Here is a 26,444-nt window from a genome sequence, read left to right as displayed (position 1 = left end):
CCATTCAATTTTTTTTTTTTTCCTCTTTGGGAAAGTGACCTTATGTTAAGGTCACTTTCTATTCCTGTACACTTTTATAATAAGAGGAAAATCAAAAGCACAAACTTGTTATCCCTTCCAGGGACTCTTAAAATTTAATAGGCATTCGTGCTTTTATGTAAGTAGTTAAACTTTAATGGTGAGAGCTCAGTCATCAGCTGGTGGATGGGGAAGGGATTTAGGGATGCAGCTGGGTCTCAGTGACTGCAGAATAACACAAGGCAGGGCATTGACTTAAACCTGAGAGAGGCTGGCTTTGCAGAGAAAGTTTCTACCAGGGGAAACTTGTTGGAGGAGTGGCTTTTGAGCTCACTCTACAAGCGGATGGAGGACTTCTTAGAAAGAAAGGAATAAAAAGGTATGTGTTAGTGATCTACTGCTTCATTACAAACCACCTAAAACAACACTTGTTTATTTATCACTGTTATTTGGCTTGGCAATCTTGGCAGAGCTCAGCTGGGACCACGTGTCTCAACTCTGTTTGCAGCCTCTGGTAGTTCAGCGGGTCATGGACAGCCTCATTCACCGCTCACAGTCTGGGGCCTTGGTAAAGGATCCTGTGATGGCTGGGGTGCTGGGCTTCTTTCCCCATGGGGTCTCTTTCAACCTCACGGATGGGCTTGTTCATATGGCAGCAGTGTTGTAAGAGCATGAAAGCAGAAGCTTCAGGGCTTTTAGAAGCCAAGGCTTGGAATTCATAGGACGTCACCTGTGCCACAAACTATTGGGCAAAGCAAGTCACAAAAGTCAGCTCAGATTCAAGGCACTGGGGAAATAGTTTCCACCTTTCAATGGGAATTGTTATAAAGAATTTGTGGCCATATTTAATTTATTAGAGGGCATTATATGGGCAAGGGAAGCTTCTAGACGAGAATAGAGACAAGAAAATGTCAACTGTGTAGTCGGAATTGTAAGGACTTCAGCCTGATTGAAATAGAGGAAGCTTTTTAGTGAATAGCTTGTAATGATACCAGGTAGGCATCCTGAAGGGCCCAAGGACTGTAAACTCAGAACCAAGACTTTGGTGTGAAGGTTAGCAAACCTCAGTGCATGTGCCCTGTCCACTGCTTCAAATGATCCCTTTTGTAATTTGTCTTCAGTATTGTTTTCGCTTGAGAAATACTTTTGCTTTGAGATCTTAGAAGACCCTATGTCCTTAAAGTGCCGTGTCCAGGAATGGGCTTTTTGTTTTTAAAAAAGCTTAATTCTTTGTTTATTTTTGGCTGCGCTGGGTCTTTGCTGCTAGGCAAGGGTTCTCCCTAATTGCAGCAAGTGGGGGCTACTTTCTAGTTGCAGTGTTGCAGAAAAGAGCTCCAGAGAAGAATGGGTTCTAGAGCACGCTGGCTTCAGGAGTTGCAGCTCATGGGCTTCGTTGTGTCATGACATGTAGAATCTTCCCAGACCAGGGATCTATCCAATGTGCCCTGCATGGGGAGGCAGATTCTTAACCACTGGACCACCACGGAAGCCCCAGGAATGGACTTGACCAAAGCCCTTATAAACTTTCAGAAGACAAGAGAGCACAGAAGCAGTAAAGGACCTGAGCTCTGGAGCAAAACAGACGTTGGTTCAAATCCTGTCTTCACCACTTGGAAACCATATGACATTTGATTTGTCATTTCACCATCTGAGTTTCCTCCAATATCAAATAAAATAGTACCTACCTCACAGGATGGCTGTGCTGATTAGATAATAAGTTTGCAGATTTTCCTTAGGGTTTTAAGCATTAAATATGCTTCCCTGGTGGCTCAGACAGTAAAGCGTCTGCCTGCAATGCAGGAGACCCGGGTTCAATCCCTGGGTTGGGAAGATCCCCTGGAGAAGAAAATGGCAACCCACTCCAGTACTCTTGCCTGGAAAATCCCATGGACAGAGGAGCCTGGTAGGTTATGGTTGATGGGGTCGCAAAGAGTCGGACACGACTGAGCAACTTCACTTCACTTCATGTAAGTTCTCAATTACTATCAGCTGTAATTACTGCCTTTGGATTTTTACTCTTCATCTGTAAAATGAGATACTACCTCTGAAATTCTAGAGTCTTATGCGTAACATAGCTAATGAAATTGAGCACGAAGAGATTTGCAAATATAAGGGGCTATGCCCATTCCTGAGGAGAGTGCTCTTTATTGTGATCTGCATTTGAAGAAGGTCTGTTTCAAACTAATTGCTTCTCCTCCCTGAAAGAAAACTGACTTTATGGCAAGTGTGTTTTACACAGAGTTGATACTTTTATAAATAAATGCATTTATTCTCTATTTGAATGTATTATATAAGATGATCAGGAAGCTGGATCCTGCTTACTTTTAACCAAATAGGTTTCCCCTATTTAACAAATATTTAAAATCTCCTACCATGGTACCAGCACTATGCTGGGTATTGAAGATAAAATGGTGAGAGAAATAAAAATCATTTTTCTCAACAGTGCTGCATTAAATAAAGCCTAAGTGAAAAAATATACAATTTCCGCACCCCGCCCCCCCCAGCCCCAGGGAATATTTACAGATAGATCCCTTAATTTTTTTGTCCTCAATCCTAGGCCATTATTCATATTTACTAGAAGTAAGTTAACCTATTTTGAAAAAACCACAGTTATTTTGATAGAAAATTCTAGAGCCATCCCCTAGTCAGACAGTCCATCTGTTTGGCAAGTAGAGTGAAAGCTCTATTGACTAAAAAGTGTATGGCTTCCCTGAGTCCATTAACCAGGGAAAGAGAAGTTTCCCTGAGGCTGGTTGGACCCCTTATCATTTTGGTGGCACAACATATAGTAAGGAAGATCTTTAACTACAGGTACATTAAGAAAAATAATCCATACTCATCCAAGTCACAGTGTCTCCAGACCATGTGATTTGGAATTTATGCTTGGTTGTATTCATGTTTTTCACATATCTACAAACATGAATAACCTTATTGACTCAATAAATAGAAATCATCTTAGTCACATGTAAGAGGCCCAGTTTAAGTTTTAGAAGACTTGAAAGTCAAGCTCAATGTCAATGAAACATAAACCATTTGATTGATTGTGAAACTAGCTCCAGCAGAAAAATAGGCCATGTCTGCCTTCATTTCTGTTTCAGGAAAGTACCTAATTGTGGATGGATCTTGGTCCCAAACTGGAGGTCACAGCCAGAGAAAAGTGCTCCACGTCTTCCTGATTATTTCATTTGGAGCATCTGGAGAAGGCATGAGAAATATCTTGCCTCTCCACTCTGTCTCACTATCACTTAACTTTCCAAGCATCTGTGTGTGTGCTTAGTTGCTCAGTTGTGTCCAATTCTTTGTGACCCCATGAACTGTAGTGCACCAGGCTCTTCTGTCCATGGGATTCTCCAAGTAAGAATACTAGAGTGGTTGCCATGCCCTCCTCTAGGGGATCTTCCCCAACCCAGGGGTCGAATCCAGGTCTCCCGTATTGTAGGCAGATTCTTTACCGTCTGAGACACCAGGGAAGCCCTTCCAAGCCTCTATTTAGAAGCATATACCGACCATTCTTCCACTCTTTCCTGTACTCCTGCTGCTGCTGCTGCTAAGTCACTTCTTTCGTGTCCAACTCTGTGTGACCCCATAGACGGCAGCCCACCAGGCTCCCCCGTCCCTGGGATTCTCCAGGCAAGAACACTGGAGTGGGTTGCCATTTCCTTCTCCAATGCATGAAAGTGAAAAGTGAAAGTGAGGTCGTTCAGTCGTGTCCAGTACTCCTGATTTACCCCTATAATTCTCCTTTGAACCACTATGCAGGAAAATAGTTGAATCAGTTACATTATCTTATGTCATATGTTTTAATTATAATCAGGAAATGGAAAGTTTTGGCATACAACTAATTATTAGACAAAAGAGGAATGTTTCTTCAAATGTGGTGAATAGAATACCATATAATCTACTGTCAATTAGCTTTGAATGTGCCCACTCCAGCACTTTTTAAATGAGTCCCACAAGAAAATGGAGAAATACATTTTTAATGGAGCCACTTGTGCCTCCAGGCCTTGGGAACTTTAACAAGGATCACTCTATGAAAAAAAATTGCTATAGGCATGTATAATAAATTAAACATGAATTTAAAATTATCCACTGAGTCTTCCTAAAGGACTGAGAGGCTGTAGGGATAATGAAAATGCAATGTTAATAAGCAATCAGTAGTGATTTTAAAAAGGGACTGAAAAAGAAGGGCCCATATAAATTTCACCTTTGCTGAAAAATGAACTCAAAGTATAACTTCAAACTAGTAGTGCTAATTAATGTAAGCTTGCAATGCAAGGAATTACTTTATTTTATGTATTAGTGTAGTTTCATTGATTCATCTTGTTACATGTTTAATCATGTAAACAATTTTAAGAAAGAAAATAATAATAATAATAGTATTTATGAGTTACTTTGATGGGACTTTTTGTAAATTATCCCAAGATTGTATAGGAGACAACTGAGTATAGAGACATTAAATAGCTTGCCCATGGTCATTGAGCTAGGATCTGAACTCTGGCTTCTGTAAATATTCCTTGTGGTTCCTTCCAGCTACGCTATTCTAGCCAAATCCTATTGCCTCTTGAAGGTGGATTGATGAAGAGAAGTAGCTAAGGGCTCTGGTATCAGAATTCTTAGTTCTAATACAATCTCTTACTCTTGCTAGCTGTGTGGTCTTGGATAGTTTCTTCCTATTTAAAATAAAATTAATAATGTAAGGGTTGCTGCTGCTGCTGCTGCTGCTAAATCGCTTCAGTCGTGTCTGACTCTGTGCAACCCCATAGATGGCAGCCCATCAGGCTCCACTGTCCCTTGGATTCTCCAGGCAAGAGTACTGGAGTGGGGTGCCATTGCCTTCTCCGATGTAAGGGTTATGTGGACTTAAAAAATATTAACAACCTAAAAGTTGAGAGTTATGTTTTATTCAGTGGGAATTTTTAGAACTTCAAACCTGGGAGATAGTATCTCAAGTAACCTTGAGAGAGCTACTCTGAGGAGGCGAGGAGAGGAGCCAGGTTGTATAGAAGTTTTGTAACGAAGGGCAGGTAGTTTGATCATCAAAAGTTTATTATTAAGTAAAGAAAACCAGATATCCCAAGTTAAAGAATTTAGCACTTTTCTATGTATAGAAAGCTACAAGGATCTGGGTTCACTGAAATCATTCCTTTGATATGCACCTCAGTGATTTGCAGCCAGTATCCTGTGTTTTTACATCCTGAGTTTCCTCAGGGCTCACCAGAGGGAGTGGCTGCTGTCTGATGGATGCTCAGTTCAGTTCAGCTTAGTCATGTCTGACTCTTTGTGACCCCATGGACTGCAACACACCAGGCTTCCCTGGTCTACCACCAACTCCCGGAGCTTGCTCAAACTCATGTTCATCGAGTCAGTGATGCCATCCAACCATCTCACCGTCTGTCATCCACTTCTTCTCCTGCCTTCAATCTTTCCCAGCATGAGGGTCTTTTCCAACGAGTCAGTTCTTCGCATCAGGGGGCCAAAGTATTGGAGCCTCAGCTTCAGCATCAGTACTTCCAATGAATATTCAGGACTGATTTCCTTTAGGATTGACTGGTTTGATCTCCTTGCAGTCCTAGGGACTCTCAAGAATCTTCTCCAACACCACAGTTCAAATGTTCACATTTCTGATGGCGGCTAGTGGCAGGTATTCTTTCCTTCCTGAGTTCCGTCAGGGCTCACTAGCTCACCTTCTGTTGTGGCTGCAATTGCTGATGTCTGTGATATCCTTTGTTTACTGATTTGGCAGGAAATACTCCATTTCTCAGTTAAGTGAGAAAATGCATACAAAGCAATCAACCCCATGCCTGCTATGCAGTGAGAGTTCAATATGGGTTATAGTTATTGTTACGGAAAGTAAACAAAAGGAAAAAGAATGGTGTGGCTGCCTTAGATGACAAACAGCCCCAAAGTAGTGCCATATGTTCTTTCTGGGTGTGGGAAAACAGCAGACTGCTCACTCTGTTGAGTCATCAAGCCTGGGTGATCACAGCCTGTCTCACTCACGGTTTAGGTCTGAAGTCCCTAATGCATCTGACTGGATGGTGCTCGCATCCTGCATTATCTGGGAACAATGAAGAAGACCCCTCAGCTCCCTTTGGGTAGTGTCATGGCAAGTTCATGGTCAGGGTGGTTTCTTGTTTTCTTCTCATGTTCTCCTCCTGGAGCTGAGTCAGCTGGGAACTTTCCAACAGGTTTCTTCTTTTTGAAATATCTCTTCCATCCCTTAGTTGCTAGGGCTTTTTGCTGTAAAGGAAGCCTGATTTAACATTCCTGGCTATATTGAAGAACAACAGCTTGATAGTAGCTTTTTGAAATTCTTTTCTGAAGATGTTTTAAGAAGAGTAAGATGGGTTGAACTATGTTCTTTTTTTCCCATTTCTGTTTTTTAATTTATTTTTCAATTGGAGGAAAATTGCTTTACAATGTTGTGTTGGTTTTTGCCGTACAACACAAATCAGATATAACTATACATATATGAACTGTGTTCTTTCAAAACTCATATGTTGAAGCCCTAGCTCCCAGGACCTCAGAGTGTAACTGTATTTGGAGATAGAGTCTTTAAAGAGGTAATTAAAGCAAAATGAAATCATTTGAGTGAGCCCTAATCCAGTATGACTCATGTTTTTATAAGAAGAGAGAGGTTAGGACAGGGAGATGACCATGTGAGGACACAGCAAGAAGCTGACCATCTATAAGCCAAAATCTCAAGAAAACAGACCTGTCAACACCTCAGTGTTAGACTTCCAGCCTCCAGAATTGTGAGAAAATTAGTTTCTGTTTGAGTCACCCAGGCTGTGGTGTTCTGCAATATAGCCCTGACAGATGAATACAGGTAGAATGGTCCTTAGGTGGTCTTAAAGCAGGAGATCCTACTCAGGTGCTCTCTGGTGAAGTCTGGGTCTGAGGAGGAGCGCTCACTGCCAGGTCACTGAGGGTCTCCGTTTGTGAGGGGCAGTGGAGGGACAAGATGCTGGGAACTTTGAAGTGTCTCTCTTGAGAGGGTATTCCATCTTAAATATCTTTCTCCACAGGTCTGGAACTATATCATTAACAATTTTTGTGAAAGTTTTGAAACTTTTTTTTTAGTTCAGTAATCTCATGAAAAAATAAGATTGGGATCACTGGGGACGCTGTTGGTAGACTACGGATGTGGGATGTGGATTTTGGAGAAAGGTTCCAGGAAAGGGGCAGTGAAGGAGAAGATGGAAAGGCACAGATCATCAAGTCCTTTCCCTTCCAGCTCTGCCCAGGGCCAACCCCTCTGACTGGGCTTACAGGAAGAACGGGGGAGTTTTGTTCCTTCCTTGGTACCTCATTCCCGGAGAGTGAGGCTCTCTGGGCTGGGGGCACAGGGCTGCAGTGATTGCTTCATGGTTGATGGTTGAGATGACCATCCTTCGAGAACCTTCCTTTGAACTTGTAGGTGCTGCAACATTTTGATCAGAAATTTCTGCTTTAAGTGTAAGGGATGTGTTACAAATGAGGAAGGAAATAGGAGAGCAATCAAAACAAAACATTCTGGCCCCAGTTCAGTAAAGCAGAACACATTCCTGCCTCCTGCCCTCCTTCAAATTGTTTAACAATTTTCCCTTTTTGTTCTTACTTCTGACTCTAGTGTGGTATCGTTTATAAGCTTGGTATTTTTGTCATCGTTTTTCCTTAAACATGGGCACAAAGAAGACTTCAACAGCAGTAAATAGTAGCTTGTGGAAATGCTTTTGTGTTTGAAGTCTGGTTAATTTGTCCTTCAATAAGATTTCTGCTCATTCCCACTCTCTCTCTCTTTCCTTTCCCGAAATTTCCCCTACAACACTGCAGCCCATCTCCACACCCTCAGGATGTTAGCAGATTTAAAGGAACAGAATGTACCTTTTTATGACTGCCAAGACTGAAAAAAGCCATTAAGACTGTATGATGAATTTCTAAGGATATAGTTAATGATCAGTAGGGCAGATTTTGTGAGGCAGGAGCTGTTCCAAGGTTTCCGATAGGTTAGTCTCTGTACACATTGAGAGTTTTGTGTGTGAGATGGGAAATTAGGAGATGTTACTTTTCTTTTTTCTGCTTATTTGCATATTTAAAATTGTATACTATAAATAGAGCTTCCCAGGTGGAGCTAGTGGTAAAGAACCCACCTGCCTAATGCAAGAGACCAGGACTCAACCCCTAGGTGGGGAAGATCCCATCCAGATACCACCCATGGAGAAAGACATGGCAACCCACTCTAGTATTCTTGCCTGGAGAACCCATGGACAGAGGAGCCTGGTGGGCTACAGTCCGTGGGGTCGCAAATGCTGGACACAACTGAAGTGACTTAGCATGCACACATGTACATACCATAAATAATCACTGTTTCCTAATGTGTATGTTCACACTTAACCTTATAGCAAGGACAAAAGACAAAAGACTAGCCCTATACCTGTTATAAAAATTATCTCATTATTTGTTACATTATTTTAAATGAATTTTATTTCATTTCGTATACCATACTTTATTTAACCATTTATGTCCATTTCTTAACATTTCAGTTGCTGTCATTGTTTTTGCCATTGTGCCTGTAGTACCCACAACTGTGACTTCATGGGGGTGTTGGCTGCATTCAGGTAAAGGGGAAAGCTTGAGTCTGGTTTGCAGATGGCTCTTCTGATACCAGCTGACATGGACTGCTGAGGTGCCTGGAGGCAGCTGGAGGTTGGAAGAGGCAGGTGAATGATACCCTTGGATTGGGCTCCAAGGTGAGACCCGCATGTGTGCTGTCCAAAGAGCATCTACTTCAAAGGAGACTCTCTATAAAAGGGTGGACATGGTAAGCTGCTGTATGGATGTCTCTCAGCCTCGTCCCCAGCTATACCAGTGTGTTGTAAGGAAGGTAGGAATAAGGGCTGAAGACTACGAATAACTGCAACAACAAAATTTCCCCTTATAAAGACTGACTTGGTCATTGGCCGCTTTGAGTGCCAAGTGTTCTAAGCAATGTCCAGTCCTGAACATTTCATATTGTAGCATGTACTAAGCGAGGCATGGAGGGGTTAACCACAGTGTGAATCCTTTCTGACCCAGCAGCACCAGCTCCAGTTGTAGAATACTGAACTACCAGGACCTGTATCACTATTTGGAAACAGTGTCAGGGCTCATTGAATGGGGTGGCTTGGTTTTCTAGAAGGATTTATCTGTTGTCCTGATTGATTCTGCTCTCAAGAGCCATTCCCAGAGCAATAGAACACTCTGAAGAATCTGTAGTGGATTCCAACACCATTCTGTAGGTCTTCTGCACCAAGTGAACTGGTGATGACTTTTGACTAATAGGGCTAAGAGATGAGTTTTGACCATCATCTATGGGTTTCTATTTACTCTTATCCAGGTTCACCCTTGTGGGAACGATTGTGTCTTTCTCTAGAGCATGGATGACTAACTCTAGTGATGTCTTAGGCTATGCATATGTTCTTCCTCAAAGAACAGGCTTGGAGGGCAGAGGATCAGTTGATTTCTATGGAAGGCTTTGATTTTTTCTAATGCCACCCCACACAGTGCTGGTTCCCTTGTACAATATTGACTTGTTAATCCAGGAAATGGTTACATATTCTTTGACTTTTTTTTTTTATTGTAATAAAATACATGTCCCATAAAATTTACCATTTTAACAATTTCTAAGTTTATAATTATTTCTGTGACATTAAGTCCATGAATTTTTGCTTCTAAACTTGAGCCCACCTTTCCTTTCTGTCCCTTGGACTGCAAGGAGATCAAACCAGTCAGTCCTAAAGGAAATCAGTCCTGAATATCCATTGGAAGGACTGATGTTGAAGCTGAAGCTCCAATACTTTGGCCACCTGATGCGAAGAACTGATTCATTGGAAAAGACCCTCATGCTGGGAAAGATTGAAGACAGGAGGAGAAGGGGACGACAGGATAAGATGGTTGGATGGCATCACTGACTTGATGGACATGAGTTTGAGCAAGCTCTGGGAGTTGGTGATGGACAGGGAAGACTGGCGTGCTGCAGTCCATGGGGTCACAAAGAGTTGGACACGACTGAGTGACTGAACTGACCGACTTCCTTTGTGTATGGAAGCTTCATTCTCTCCAGTTCCACGACCATGTGTCCTTCATGCCAAGCTGCCATCAACTGAAAAATAAACTATCATCTTAAGAGAAACATTTCTTTAAAAAAGAGTATTCCTGGCAAGTTTCTGTGAATATCACTTACAAGCCACATTCCTATTTCAGAAGTTAATATGTAGAAAATGCAAATGACAGAATGGAATATATATATATATATAGCTTCTCTGTGTCCTGTGGCAATGACAGGAGTTTTAAAAAATGTTTTGATGGGGAAGGACACTTTCTGTATGGCTTCTATGACAATCAAGCTGGAAACCCATAGCTTACCAGGGAGTGACAGGTACATCATGACACCTCTGAAATAAAAGGGATGTTTAGGTTTGTGGAGAAAAACAGTCTGTTATGACAATCACAGAAAAAGTTTTTATTGAAGACTAAACAACCACTACCACAGGAAAAGGTTTCATACTTACTGAACAGCTACTTTCTGCTGAGAACTTTACGTACATTTCTCACTTTGCCTTCAATACAATCTTGGGAGGCAGGTTTGATCCACGTTTTACAGAAGAAGATAAACAGGCTCAGAGTGTTTCAATAATTTCCAAGATCTGATGCCTGGCAAGTGGTGGAACTGGGGTTTGATATTTGGTCTGAATGACTCTAGTGCCTGCACCATTTAACTCCTGGGCTCTCGCCACTCTGTAACATGATAGAAACAACTGAATTCCCTGGTTTCCTTCTAGGCTTGCAGTCTTAGTATGATCTTCTGCTTTAAACCCTCTGGTGGCCATTCCTATAGAATCATTTGTTGACTGATCAGATACTACTTTGTGATGTGTTTCTATTTTTTGACCCACATTGTAAACTCTGTTATTAAATATTCTATATATTTTTGTCATTTCTTTTTCATAGATTATAAACCCTGAGAGGACACTGACTTTGACTGTTGTATCTCTCACAGCATTTTGTGAATCACTGATGCTCAATTACTACCTATTGACTTGATTTTAATGAATGTTAGGGAGACATTTTCTGATATAGTTGATCTGAAATAAAAGTCATTCTAAAGATCATTTAAGCAATTAAAATATGGTTCATGGGATTTCTGACAATTCTTATACCCCCAATTCAGAAGATTCAGGGAGACTGATGAGTGAATAAATGGAATTTTAAAATTTGAGGACGGCTTTTTCATTAAGGGATTCTAGAAAATATTATTATTGCTTTCCATATTTGCTGTTAAAATTGCTTTAGATTTCAGTCACATTCTCATTATATTCATATTTTGTTGTCAGTTGGATTATACTCCACCTCATCAGGGAAACTTCCCTTACCAAACAGACAACATTATCATTATTTTTGGGTTTGGTTTTTTTTTTGAGATTTTTTTTTTTTTTTTGGTGTGGACTATTTGAAAAGTCTTTACTGAATTTGTTACAATATTGTTTCTGTTTTATGTTTTGGATTTTTGGCCATGTGGCAGGTGGGATCTCAGCTCCCGAACCAGGGATTGAACCTGCAACCCCTGCGTTAGAAGGTGGAAGCTTAACCACTGGCCCACCAGGGAAGTCCCTATTACTAATATTATTAATTTTACCTCTGAACTTTACCTTTTTGAATATTTCAGAAAACTAGTGCTGACAATTTTTCATGCTGAAATATCTATCAAGATCAAAGGAGGGCAGGAAAACAAAAGCTAATTTTATTCAGAAGTTTCTGTTCTCTCTTGGCTTTGGCCATTGTTTCCTCCTTGGGACACTTCCCTTGAGAGGGAGACACTGGGCAGCAGCCTTGAGTGTCAGTGAGAATTGTCTCAATGAACAACAGAAGAGATAAGCAAACTTTCTTTCATTCCATGGTAGTACTTATTTTGCACTGGAAAAGTACATGTAATTCAAACTACTATAATTCCCATTCTTATGCCAAATGTAATCCTGGAGGAGACTGTTGCTGGCATGAGGTTTTACTGCTTCAAAGCCAGTAGCTTGGTTTTTCCATCTGGGCTAGGCATAGATTTTGTAAGCTTTCCCCGCACCACCCCCCGACCCCGCCTCTGCGAGTTACTTATTCTCTGGTAAATTCTGGTGCTGGGCTACTGTAGGATATATGCAAGGCTTTGGCCCAAGAGCTGGAAATGTACTATGGCCCTTGTTTAAAAATGTTTAGCTACTGGAAGTACAACTAGTTCTACTGAGGTTTGTGTTGGCCACCTCAGGTTTGTGGATTCAGTTCAGAGTTTTGATTTAGCTCTACAAGGTTTTATGGCTTGGCTACCTGAGTGACTGGCTCTCACACTATTCCTTCCTCCAAACTGGGAAGATGTGTTGGAGTACTTGGCTAAAGAGTAACACATTTTCCTGTGGAACAGTCATAAGGGTGGCTCAAGTGTCCTTGGAGGGTGTTCGTGTTTGGAATTCCCCTGTCTGGTCTAACACTTCTCCAGTGGTTGCCTTTGCCTGATGGGGAGGTGTTTAAGTACTCTGTCTTATGTAGTATCTGTTGCACTGAATTAATTTATGTAGATTTTCTCAAAGTTTGGAGCCTGTATTGGGTCCCTGTTGCTACAGCAACAAATTACACAAACAGTGCAAATTTATTTTCTGGTGTTCTCGTGTTCAGATCAAAAGACATCTAAGAGGCTAAAAGCTGGATGTCAGCAGTCCTGTTTTTTTCTGGAGGCTTCAGGAGAGAATCTGTTCCTTACCACTTTCACGTCTCGAGTACTCTAGCATTCCCTGGATATATCGCTTTAAACTCTGCTTTCAGGGTCGCCATGGCTTTTCCTCTGTGGGTTTGCTTAGTGCTCAGTCATGTCTGACTCTTCACGACCCCATGGACTGTAGCCCAGCAAGCTCCTCTATGGATGGGATTCTCCAGGCAAGAATACTGGAGTGGGTTGACATTCTCTTCTCCAGGGGATCTTCCTGACCAAGGGATTGAATCCAGGTCTCCTTCATTGCAGGTGGATTCTTTACTGTCTGAGCCACCAGGGAAGCCTTTTCCTCTACTGTAGACAAATTCTTTCTTTCAATTACAAGGGCTCTGCTTACATTTAGGGCCCACCAGTAATCCAGAATAACATCCAAATCTCACATCCTTAGTCACATCATTTTTGCCATATAAGGCTCTAGGGGGTTGGACATGGACATTTTGATGGAGGTGGGGGTGGGTGGGGGAGGGGCTCATTATTCAGCCTACCACAGATCCTCATGGATCTGAACTTGAATCCTGTCTCTAACAATGTTAAGCTTTCTAAAGCTTAGATTGCTCATGTCTAAATGTTGATAATAACGCTTATCTCTTACTAGGTTGATGTTTAGATTTTGATGAGTAAAGTAACTATGGTAGGTATCAGGGACCCCATAGGCTTCCAGTAATTTTTTTTTCTTGTCTCCTCTTATAGTATCTGAAAAATTAACGATTTCAGTTGAAGGCAAGTGACTCAGCTTTATAAATACTGTAGTATCCATACAAAATACTAAAATTAATTCTGCTGAAGTGATTATCATGCAGACAAAATACTGGTTAATATCTAGTTAGGTGTCCAAGTCAGCTTGAAACTGTAATAGAACCCAAGAGAGAATGTGTTATTATGTTGAGAGATGTACATATTGTAATATGAATGAAATTAGAAGCTCTCCAACTTAAATACCACGTTGAGGATTTTCCCCTTTTAATATCTACTCTGATTTGTCTCAACAGATCAGCCTACTTTGTGTTCAGGGGACAAGGAGTGAGAGATATATCATTGAAGTGTATCATTCTTCAAATGCTAATATGGTCTTTATTTAGGTATGGGATACATTAAAGCAATGATAGTTTGTTTAATGAGTATTAATTGAGCATCTCTGATAAGGTCAGACAGTGGTCAAGATGTTGATAATGTAAAGCTGAAAAGCCATGATTTCTACCTTTAAATGGTTTATAATCTAATGGGAAGACAGAAATAAAGAAATAATTTCCATAGATTAGAATAAGAATTGTAATGGGTACAATGGAAGCACAGGGGAAGAAGCACATGGAGGACAGAGATTCTTGAGCTGACTCTTTGTTTGTTTACTTTTATTTGCATTTAGTTTTTGCAGCATTTATTTCTGGGCCGTAAGTTTTTGTTTCCTCAGTTTCTTCTGGGGTATCTTTTTCTTCTGGGAAGATATCTTCTGTGAAGCCTCCTCTTCTGGTTTAGGAAAAATCTATTCTTTTTCAGGAAGGATCATCTCCATGTGGCAGGGAGAGCTCATGTATGGGTTGATCCGACGATGAGCTCTGTAAGTCCTGCCCTGCATCTTAGGGGATTTGTTCACCTGGATGTGCTCAATGACTAGAGAATCTACATCTAAGCCCTTAAGTTCATCATTACTCTGCATTTTTGAGCACGTGTAGTAAAAATTCAGCTCTCTTGCTGGGCCACTGACCCTGTGTCCAGCCCCACTGTGTGGCCTGTGCAAAGCTACCAACTCCACCGTTGTAATGACGGAATGGCACATGTTGCTTCTTTAAGGTGACATCCTTCAGATACTTGGTGGCTTTTCAGATTGCATATTCTTAATGGCCTGGGCAGTTTCACAAGTATTCTTAAAGTGAACATGAAGATTTGAACCTCTTGATTTGCATGATTTTGTGGAATTTTCTGGGTCAAGTGAATACTGTACCATTTTTAGAGGTCACCTCAGGCTGCTTACTAGAAAAGCTTGAACCAACTCTTGAGGAAGGGAAAGGCTATTTTCCAGGTGAATATGGGGATAGATTAATCTAGGCAAAGGAAGCTGTATCTGAACGTGTATGAAGGACCATAATATTAAATGCTCACAAAACCATCACTAGCTTAATGTGGTAGCAGCAGACAGGTGTAGAAATTTATTTTAATAAACAAACATCTCTGACATTGAATTCAAGGGAGAATTCAGGTTCATTTTGTGTGGGTAACCCTGGATAACATGTATTCATTTATTCAACAAATATTCCTCGGGCAGTTACTATATATTCTGGGCATACAAAGTTTAGAGGAGTATATTCTTCTTGTTATTTAGTCAGTAAGTCCTGAAGGTCTAATATAAGAGCTTGTGATCAACGTGTTCAGACTAGAAATTTGAAGAATTTGCAGTTAAATGCAAGTGGATATTTCTTATGCTGAACCTTTATGAAAGTTGAGAGTCATGAAAACTGGAGTTATAATAGAACTTAAAGCGCATTTGTTTTATTATCCGGGGCAGTAGTGGCGATTGACTCTTCACCAAAGATTTGCATTCCCTTTTCAGAGTGAGGAGTAATTACTGGGCAGTGGCTTCTTGGAAGGGCTGCATTCCCAATTCGTCTTACACTTCAGTGGGGACATGTGACTATCTCTCACTAATGGAATCTGGCACACACAGCTTGTTGGCTGAGGTGGTTAAGAAGTAGATACCTTTTCCATCTTCTGTTTCCTCCCTCATCTCTGGCTGGATTGCAGAAAAAAAAAATAATCCTCTATGTTTCCCAGGATGGTGATAGTGGAGGCACAAGACAGGACTTGGGTTTGTGGTATGGAGGAACTTCCTTATTACATCATTGTAGAGGGAAGAGTCGAGTTTCAGAGGCCAAGTCAAGCTGGTAGACATGTTACCTGGAAAAGGATTTAAGAGAACAATCAAGCTGAGGATAGTGTGGTCATAAACAGAGATGGTTTTGGGAAGGGCCATCTAAAAGCTCAAAGTGAACCTGTGAAGGTCAAGAAGACCCTTGTGTGATAAACATCACAAGACTGAGAGTTCGCCTGAATTCAGTGATAGGCTTGAGGGACTGTATGTATCTTTATGGGGAGCTTGTTTCCTGAAGGAATCACAGTAAATGAGACAGTAACAATGGAAAATAATTTATCCTTCTCTTTATGTCCTTCTTCAGTTTTATCTTTTCCAACCTAAGCAAACCCTCCTTTCCCTTGTTTTTCTTGTAGAGTTTATAAAATTATTTTTAGTTTCTTCTGGATTCATTTTAAGTGTGTAGAATTAAATATAGTACTTCTTGTGTAGTGAGTTTACTGCAGAGGTCAGTGAGATAGTTATTCTAATATCTGAATGTTATACATTTGATGGTAGTGTTAGGAGGCTGAGCTTTGAAATGAAATAGTTTGGATTTGACTTCCCAGTTAGACTTAAAAATTTGGTGCTTTTGGGTAAAATACTTTCAGCCTCAGTTTTTGCTTTTATAAAACAAAAAAAATAATGCTGTGTCATATGACTATTGCCATGTTAACAGCTCAAAACTTAATGACTAAAGCAATAACCACATGTTATTTCTCAAGAGACTGTGGTAGGGTTGGCCGAACTTGGCTGAACTCTCTTATATATATCTGAACTGATCTAGGATGACTTCAGCTGTGATGACATAAATGGTCTCTTATCTTCCAGCAAGTGAGTCCACACTTACTCATAGGGTGACTAGCAGGGTTCCAAGACAGGCAGCGTGGAAGCATATAGGGTCTTGTGCGACATGGAGTCAGAACTGGCATGATGTTGCTTTGGTTGCATTCTTAGGCCAAAGAAAATCCAGCTGAAATTCAGAAAATGAAGACTCTACCACTTGATGGGGTAGCAGGGGGAGGGGAAAGGAAAGAAGAGGTACAAAGTCACATAGCAATGCATGTGGATGGAGGGGAGCCACTGAAGCCAATGATGCAACCAGTCTCCCACAGATCCCTTCCTCCAAGAGATTTAATTGAGATTTATATGGAAATGACAACCCACTCCAGTATTCTTGCTTGGGAATCCCATAGACAGAGGAGTGTGGCAGGCTACAGTCCATGGGGTTGCAAAAAAGTAGGATACAACTTAGTAATTAAGCAACAAACTCTGTCTCTATAAACTACCTAGCACCCAGTAGACAATCAATCAATTTTAGATTTTTTCCCTTTCATTCCTCTCCTTTACTTCTTTTCTCTTAATGAAGGCTGAAAAATTATTAGTTTTCTTAGCTTCTACATTTTTATTCTTGGACTTGAAATAAATCCTCAACTAATTTTTTTCTGGCATGAATTTGTCTCTCTCACTTTCTATATTTATTTAACATCTTATATTTTCTGGTCCTCAATTTAAGGTTTAAAACTTACCCTTGCTGTTGTTCAGTTGCTAAATCGTGTCTGACTCTTTGCGACACCATGAACTGCAGCATGCCAGGCTTCCCTGTCCTTCACTATCTCCCAGAGTTTGCTCAAACTCATGTCCATTGAGTCAGTGATGCCATCCAACCATCTCATCCTCTGTCACCCCCTTCTCCTCTTGCTCTCAATTTTTCCCAGTATCAGGGTCTTTTCCAGTGAGTTGACTCTTCTCATCAGGTGGCAAAAGTATTGGAGTTTAGCTTCAACATCAGTTCTTCCAATGTGTATTCAGGGTTGATTTCCTTTAGGATTGACTGGTTTGATCTTCTTGCCGTCCAAGGGACTCTCAGGAGTCTTCTTCAGCATCATATTGGAGAAGGAAATGGCAACCGAATCCAGTATTCTTGCCTGAAAAATTCCATGGGCAGAGGAGCCTGGTGGGCTACAGTCCATGGGGTTGCAAAGAGTTGGACATGACTTAGTGACTAAACTGTGACAGCAACAATGGTCCATATACTGTGCAAGGTGTTGTACATAATAGTGTGGTGACCCACTCAGGAGACAGACTTCCTGGGATTGAATCCCAGTTTTGCCACTCAGTAGCTCTTTGACCTTCGGCAAGTCACTTCACCTATTCTTTGTAAAGTGGGAATAATAAGAGGATATTGTATCATATGATTATTGTGAGAAAAAAATGATTGAATATTTCTGAAGCCTTTAGCATGGTGCTCCCACATAGGAAACTCTGTATGAGTAATTGTTAAATAAAAATGAGTGAATAAAGAAATCTATTCTTTCACCTTCAGGTTTTCACAGTTAGCATGTAATCTCAAATGTACAGTTCCAACATTGTTAAACGATTTAGCACTTTCCCCCTGAATACATAGGCTTCCCTCATAGCTCAGTTGGTAAAGAATCTGCCTGCAAAAAAAAAAAAAAAAGACTCTGCCTGCAATGCAGGAGACCTGGGTTTGATTCCTGGGTTGGGAAGATCCCCTGGAGAAGGAAATGGCAACCCACTCCAGTATTCTTGCCTGGAGAATCCCATGGGTAGAGGAGCCCGGCAGGCTATAGTCCATGGGGTCGAAAAAGTCGGACATGACTTAGCAACTAAACTACCACCAGCACCCTGAATACATAGGAAAATTATAATATAAATAGTTATTAAATAAATGAACGAGTGAATAAAAATCCTTAACTTCAAGATATTGTAGCAGTACACTGTTGAATGGATGTAGCCACCAGATATTGTTGATTGAGTCAAAGCTCTTCTCCCTGAGCCCTATGTACCTTTTGAATTCCTCTCAACACAGTATTGCAACAACTTTTACAAATGATTCCACACAAATACCCAAGGAGCAAACTGTTTTTCCTGCCTAGTCTTCTGGGTTGCTCCTTCTTTTATGGGAGAATGCTATCCATACTGTTTCATAGCTTAAAAAATTTTTCTTTTTACTTAGCAGTCAATTATTAACATATTCCTATGTTATTAAATATTCTTCCACAACATCATTTTTGATGGTTGCATACACCTTTGTTGTATAAAAGTAATATAATTTAATTAGCAATCTCTATTTTGAGACACTTGTTTTTAGTTTTTTAATATTATATGCTGTGCTGTGCTTAGTCACTCAGTTATATCCTACTCTTTGTGACCTCATGGACTGTAGTCCACCAGGCTCCTCTGTCCATAGGGATTCTCCAGGAAAGAATACTGGAATAGGTTCCCATGCTCTCCTCCAGGGTATCTTCCCAACCCAGGGATCGAACCCGGATCTCCTGCATTGTAGGAGGATTCTTTACCTTCTGAGCCAATAGGGAAGCCCTTTTTGATATTATAAATACTGCCATTTGAACATTTTTATGGATAAAATTTTGTGTACAATCATGATTATTTTATTAGAATGGATTACAAAAAGTAGATTTGTTGAGTCAAAAGATGAATCATTTTTAGCTTCTTAATAAATTTGTCACACTCCCTCCCCCCAAATATTATTGTTGTTTATATCTTACTGTCATCTGCTCTAGGCATTAATATTAAATTTTTTTAGCAACTTTGGTAGGTACAATGTTTTCTAGTTCCTATAATTTGCATTTTATTTGACTAATAGTGTGGTTTAACTTTTAAAACATAAATATGGCCCTTTTAATTTTCTCTTTTGGGAATTTTCTACTTATTTCGCTTGTCTGCTTTTCCATTACGGTAATCATTTTTTTCTTACTATTTGTACATGCTTTATATTTTAATGTCAGTAACTCCTAGTCTGTCATTTATATTACCAAATTTTGAATTGTATGTAGCCAAATCTAGCTACCACTTGGAAAAATTGTCTTTGGTGTTGTCTTCCAGTAATTTTGTATACTTAAGTAGTTAAACCTCCTAAAATTGATTTTTGTGTGTATTATTGAGTTCAGGACCTCACTGGATTGATTTCTATTCCCATCCTTCCACATTCATGCCAGTGAGAGCAGTCATGCTCAGGGCAGGAGCCTGAATTGGAAATAGCATTGTTCGTCTAGTCAAGGCTATGGTTTTTCCAGTAGTCATGTATGGATGTGAGAGTTGGACTCTGAAGAAAGCTGAGCATCAAAGAACTGATGCTTTTGAACTGTGGTGTTGGAGAAGACTCTTGAGAGTCCCTTGGATTGCAAGGAGATCCAACCAGTCCATCCTAAATGAGATCAGTCCTGGGTGTTCATTGGAAGGACTGACGCTAAAGCTGAAACTCCAATACTTTGGCCACCTGATGCAAAGAGTTGACTCATTGGAAAAGACTCTGATGCTGGTGGGGATTGGGGGCAGGAGGAGAAGGGGACGACAGAGGATGAGATGGCTGGATGGCATCACTGACTTGATGGACGTGAGTTTGAGTGAACTCCAGGAGTTGGTGATGGACAGGAAGGCCTGGCGTGCTGCAATTCATGGGGTCGCAAAGAGTTGGACACGACTGAGCGACTGAACTGAACTGAACTGAACTAGTGCAGCATCTACAGCATATATATCAGTGAAGCCAGAGGAACGTTCTTATAGACTTTGTGTTTGCTTTGGTCTCATCTTATTTTCTTCTGCGTTCTCATCATCATTGTTTTTTGCAGCTGAAATAACCACTTCCTTCCGTTTTCTCTGAAGTTCACTTTAGTAAGCTCAGTGCTGCTACAAACTGACTAAATCGAGTTTAAAAAATCTAGCTGAGTGCACAAGCATTCCTTCCTATTATAATGGCCTTAATATTTTTTTATTATTTTAGCTCAACAATATTATTTTTTGCTTGTTAATACTAGTTTATGGGAAATAGTCAATTACCCAGAATACAGGATCAAAACTAAAATTTGTTTTCAAAATGTGAACTTTTGACACTTGGAGGATTTCATTCCAAACTCTCAATTATATAATTACAAAGAAATCCATGTTTCAGGAAAACATACTGAATCTTAACATAAAATTCATGTCACTTATCACAAAGTTAGGTAGTCAAGAAAGGACAAACAACCAGTGTTCAAGCTATTTGGTCAATTAGTTCCCTATGAGTACAAAATATCTAGGAATCACTGAAGGGGACACGAAACAGTAGCGGTATTTACAAATTGAAACTACATGAGACATTGAGAAGAAGCTTTTGTTAGTAAACAATGCAATAGATACTTTTACAAACCGCCCCTCAAAAATGATGCATCTGTGAACAGTATGATAAAGGTCATAGTGTTGAAGACTTAAATTCAAGGTTGGTAGAGTTGAAGACCAAATTCAAGGTCGAGTACTGATAGACTTTAAAGCAAGGCTGTTGTGATGAAAACTCTAAATTCAAGGACAGATTGTCTAAGAAAGGACAAATAACCGGGTATTTCTGCTTCATTTTAAATCCTTATTCAAAACAATTTCCTCCCACTTATATGTTTTTATAAGTATAAAATTTTTAAACAAAGAAATGTCTGTTTCTTAGTAGAGAACTATTTTCCCATTGACTTCAAGAAGAGAACAAAAAAAATTCCCATTTCCTCCTCTACTTCAAAAACACAAATCCAATTCCTAAAGTAGTGTTGCTTAGAACCTAAGGCCTGGCTCAATATTTCATGCTAGTTTTATTGCTATAAGCTGAGAACAATTTATTTACATTATTGAGAATTCACCCCGGGTCTTCCATCAGCAGTGGAAGTGTTGGCGTTAATTGCTCAGTCATGTCCAACTCTTTGCAACCCCATGGACTGTAGCCCACCAGGCTTCTCTGTCCATGGAATTCTCCAGGCAAGAATACTGAAGTGGGTAGCCCTTCCCTTCTCCAGAGGATATTCCCAATCCAGGGATCAAACCCAGGTCACCTGCATTGCAGGCGGATTTTTTACCATCTGAACCACCAGTGAAGTCAATTTGCTTAAAAAAAAAAAAAAAAAAAGAGTGAGAACAATGATGTCTTCAAATGATAACATCAAAGACTTTTGTCTGTCTCTCCTTCTGGTCATCTTCATAAAATTCATCCTTATCTGCTGATTCTTATCATCATCTTCCTTCTCCCCCTCTTCTTCCTCTTCCATCTCTTCATATTCATCAGAACCCATTTCCAACTGAGCTATACATACCCTAAATGTCAGACGTGCCATATGTAATCGGGGAATGACAACATTAAAGATCTTGTTCTTTCAATTAAAGAAAATGGAAGGTATAATATCCCTTCATATAGCCTGATGTTGTAGAGAATGTGGTACAGCTTGTGTATTCATATACCTGGCCTGGACTGATGATTGGAAATCAACAACTACTCCAGGTCCCTGAACTTCTTCCACATCACCTTCAGCATTTGTTGTTTTCCAGTAGCAATGACCTAACTGACAGGCCTTCTCAGGAAGTGAGTTTTTTGACATTTCAATCCTGATTTGGTACATGAAGAAATAATGGGGTGGATGTAAAGAACTAAATTCTGGCAGAGACAATGTGGAAACTGAAACTGTAATATCCCAGTTATTGCTACACACTCTGGGCCATGAACATACCTGAAAATTTGGTCTCTGATGATAGGGAAGCCCTCTCCGCAGTACAACATTGTTGACATAAGAAGTAAACCAGTCAGTAAAAGTCGCACTTAAACATGTCAATAGCAACTGGATTCTGAGCCATTTGGTCTGGATATTAGCAGAAGATTTCATTTTTGTTTTGGCCCTCTGCAGTTTCCATTGCTATATGTACTGACTGAAACCAGTATATATGCAAAAAGTTAAAGGGAGACAGTATTTCAGTCCCTATCTCTGGTAAAAGCCTCCAGAAGCTGTATCAAAGTCTAAAAATCCTCAGAATTATAGTGATTAGACAGCACCATGCTTCCCAACAAACCAAGAACAACTGACTTCTGCCCATTGTGGATGATGAGAATCAGGAAGCTTGCAGCTTATCTGAGCTTCCACAGCATCTATTGCTTGCTTGCTAAGTTGCTTAATCGTGTTTGACTCTTTGCAACCCATGGACTATGGCCTGCCAGGCTCCTCTGTCCATGGAGCTTCTCCAGGCAAGAATATTGGAGTAGGTTGCCGTGCCCTCCAGGGGATCTTCCAAACCCAGGGATTGAACCAGAGCATCTATATCTTCCTTTTTGATTACCTGCTCTCTTTTAGAGTGTAAACCATCTGAGGACATCTGGGTTCAAATATTTCTTGAGACCATCCCAGGCCTTTTTAATAGCATCATTATGGTCATTATACCTTCCTACATCAAAGCAAGTATCAATAAAGAGGAATTGCCAACACTGACTCTTCTATGTTTTGTCCTCCTCAGATATCAGCCACTATTTTTTGCAGTGTCTTTTCCACAGCAGATCATGACTTGATAGCTAACTAAGACTTTGACTGATGTTGGAACAGTTGATTAGGTCCCTGTAGTCCAAGAAGGATAAAATGAAGAACACGGGATCATCGGCAGGCAGTGATACCAGGATCAGGGACACCAGCTCAGTCTCCATGCCTGCCATCTTGCCTGGCCTCCACCCAGCCCTGGCCCATTCCCACTGCCCCCACTGCCTCAACAGCATTTGTAAGCTGTGCATTCTATCCATGAAATGGATATAAGATGGAGGTTCTTATCATTAGCTCCAAAGTCCTAGAAATCTTTTTGTCTCTGAAGAGGCAGCACATAGGTGAATACTCTTGTGAGTACCCATGTGAATCAGTAAGCAGTTGTGATATGATAGAATCTGCCACTGATTCCTGATTTAAATTTATGTAAGGGAAAGGAACTAACATTTACTGGGAACCAGATACATACATGTATTTACATAATTAAGTCCAGACTAGTTTTCCTGAGGTTACTTATCAGCACTCTGATTTTCAGAAGAAGAAATTGAAGCTAGGGGATTAATCAATTTGTCTAAAGTCACATAGCTGGAATAAGGTGGAACTGACATCTTAAAACATTTAGGCCACTCAGGATCATGACTGCCTTTATCATATTAACAGTCCACTAATTAACTGAACTCGTGGCTTAAGAATATACCTTAAATGCCAAGATCAAGTAGCAAATCAATGTGGTACTCTGGACAAGCCTGTGTAATCTGTATCTGTAGCCTGTGTAATCTGTATCTGTAGCCTGTGTAATCTGTATCTATTAGTCTGTGTAATCTGTATCTATTAGTCTGTGTAATCTAGACCCAAAGTGGGAGCATAGTTTCTGTGGTACCTTGCTCTGTGCCTAGTTCAGTGATGGTCAGTTAGGCTCAGGAATCTGACTGCTCCAGTACTTCTTTCTTATGTAGTCTCAGAATTTCTGATAAAAAAGAAATTAATACTTACTAGCCACAGATCTGATGGACATGAATTTGAGCAAACTCTGGGAGATAGTGAAGGACAGGGAAGCCTGGAGTGCTGCAGTCTGTGGAGTCACAAAGAGATGGACACGACTTAGAGCATGAACACACACATGGCCACAGATTTGTAGTCCTAGGCCCACTGACTTCAGTAGATCATCTAAATAATCTCACTTTTAATTTTTAACACTTTTAATTTTTCCTAGCCTCACAGGAAAAAAGTTTACCTTACCAAAATTCACTGCAAGACATATTTCTTGAACAAGATGGTAATGAGGCAATGTCTGGTTCCTGTTAAAAATCATAAATAAATGAATCATAACCAAACAAAAGTATAGACTTCATCATAAACATAATTACTGCCCAAGGCATTGTCAGTAGAACATGCTTTGAGAAACACGAAAGGAGACCTTTCTTTACACCTTATTTTAGTTTAGTTGTCACTTGAATCCTTCCTGACAGTTTAGAATCTGACCTTTTTAAAGTGGCTAGAGAAGGAGAGATACATTACTCACAGTTTGAAAGAGCTGCCAAATGTATCCAAAGTTCACACCAGGAAGGGACCAATGTGCTGTTTGTTTTGTTCATAGTCACATAGTTTTGTTTCCATAGAAGTTTGAATTTCATGCTCAGGATTAAAAGTAGTAAAGTGCCAGTAACAGTCACTGTTTCTGGGAAAGCTATGTAAAATTTCAAATCTAAACCTTGTTTCCCTTGACCTGTTTTCCCTTCCTGTGGAAACTAGCTTTTGTTTTGAAATCTGACATAGTAATAGATTGTTGTGAAGGAAAACAGGAGAAAACAAATCTTGTTTTAAAATATTGCTGATATGCATGAGTATAACATGTTTATTATTTTTAAGCCAAGCTTTTTGTTTTACTTGTTTAGAAAAACAAACTCTATGCCACAGTGCGTAAGAGTGTTATGGAGCCATGAATGGGTGGTCAGTTATTTTGGTGGGGAAGGGAGAGTGGTGGGTGGAGGATAAGAATTTCATGCAAAAGACCTACATAAAGTAGCATAAAGTGAAACTTATCAGTAAGAGTCTGAGAGGCAGCTTGACATACTAGAAAAAAATCCTGGATGCAGAGTGAGGAGATCTGTGTAAATTCGAAGTGGCTGTGTTGGGTTTAACTTTGAAATATTCTGTGAGAGGAAGTAGACTTGGGAAAGGAAGGAAGAGGTACTTCCGGAGCTTCAGAGTGGAACCATGAACGCTAAACAGAAAGGATAGCTCTGGACAAGCCTGTGTAATGTCCTGACCGAGGAAAGACTATTACTCAGGGAGAAGTGGGTGTGTGGATGAACCTGGGAACTCTGTCTGGTTTTGGTGGGGAGTATGCTTGATTAAGTGCAACCTAATTTCTGCCTGGAATCATCCTTGCTTGTCTCTTTAAAGACTATGAGGCCAGTCAGGGATCTATACTCTGCTGGTAAACGTGACTAGAATAAGAGACTCAGGTGAAATCACCTGGGAAATAAATATAGGTAAAGAAAAGGGGAAAAAAATCCAAGATCATTCCAAAGTTCAGAGATTGAGTAGAAACAAAGGGGTTTAAGAGTGGAATAAAAAAATCCAGTGGGGTAAGAAGAAAATTAGGGAAGTAGGTGACACTAAGGACAAGAGAGGAGAGTGTTTCAGGAAGTAGGTGTTGATCAATAAAGCTAAGTGTTGCTAAAAGTCCCAGTAGGATGGAGGCACAGATGTGTCCATTGGATGCGGCAACATCAGCTTATTGATGACCTCGATGAGAAAGTGGAAAAGTTAGAAGCTTGATTGAAGTGGTCGAGATGAGATTAGGAGGTAAGAAAGTGGAGACCGGAGATTACTCAATAGTCATTCTTTTGAAGTTTTTGCTGTAAAGGGAAGGAAAAAAAATGTGATGAATATTAAAGGGTATTTTGGATTGGGAGGGTGAGTTTTAAGAATAGATGAACTGGACATGGAACAACAGACTTGTTCCAAATAGGAAAAGGAGTACGTCAAGGCTGTATACTGTCACCCTGCTTATTTAACTTCTTTGCAGAGTACATCATGAGAAACGCTGGGCTGGAAGAAGCACAAGCTGGAATCAAGATTGCCGGGAGAAATATCAATAACCTCAGATATGCAGGTGACACCACCCTTATGGCAGAAAGTGAAGAGGAACTCAAAAACCTCTTGATGAAAGTGAAAGAGGAGAGTGAAAAAGTTGGCTTCAAGCTCAACATTCAGAAAACGAGGATCATGGCATCTGGTCCCATCACTTCATGGGAAATAGATGGGGAAACAGTGGAAACAGTGTCAGACTTTATGTTTTGGGGCTCCAAAATCACTGCAGATAGTGATTGCAGCCATGAAGTTAAAAGACCTTACTCCTTGGAAGGAAAGTTATGACCAACCTCGATAGCATATTCAAAAGCAGAGACATTGCTTTGCCAACAAAGGTCCGTCTAGTCAAGGCTATAGTTTTTCCAGTGGTCATGTATGGATGTGAGAGTTGGACTGTGAAGAAAGCTGGGCGCCA

At 40.3% G+C, this 26,444-nt stretch overlaps 1 long non-coding RNA gene and 1 pseudogene across 2 annotated transcripts; both read right to left on the bottom strand.

Annotated features, from left to right (window-relative positions):
* Window positions 1–14,104: 14,104 nt before the first annotated feature.
* LOC147356201 (uncharacterized) lies at window positions 14,105–24,631 on the bottom strand. 2 transcript variants are annotated; one of them, XR_015143112.1, is made up of 5 exons: window positions 24,453–24,631; window positions 24,170–24,228; window positions 23,924–24,002; window positions 16,483–16,605; window positions 14,105–15,679 (listed from the first exon to the last, which is right to left on the bottom strand). It is a non-coding gene; the product is annotated as an uncharacterized LOC147356201 (long non-coding RNA). The 2 variants fall into 2 exon arrangements; XR_015143113.1 differs by having other exon boundaries at window positions 16,483–16,634; window positions 24,453–24,619.
* Window positions 21,564–22,603, bottom strand: LOC147356202 (F-box only protein 3 pseudogene; annotated as a pseudogene).
* Window positions 24,632–26,444: the final 1,813 nt, after the last annotated feature.

The sequence above is a fragment of the Bos grunniens genome, chromosome 16 (assembly GCF_055505025.1).
Source record: "Bos grunniens cultivar Pamir isolate PY7600 chromosome 16, Bosgru_T2T1.0, whole genome shotgun sequence".
Taxonomy (NCBI): Eukaryota; Metazoa; Chordata; class Mammalia; order Artiodactyla; family Bovidae; genus Bos; species Bos grunniens.
This window is presented reverse-complemented; position numbering and strand designations above follow the sequence as displayed.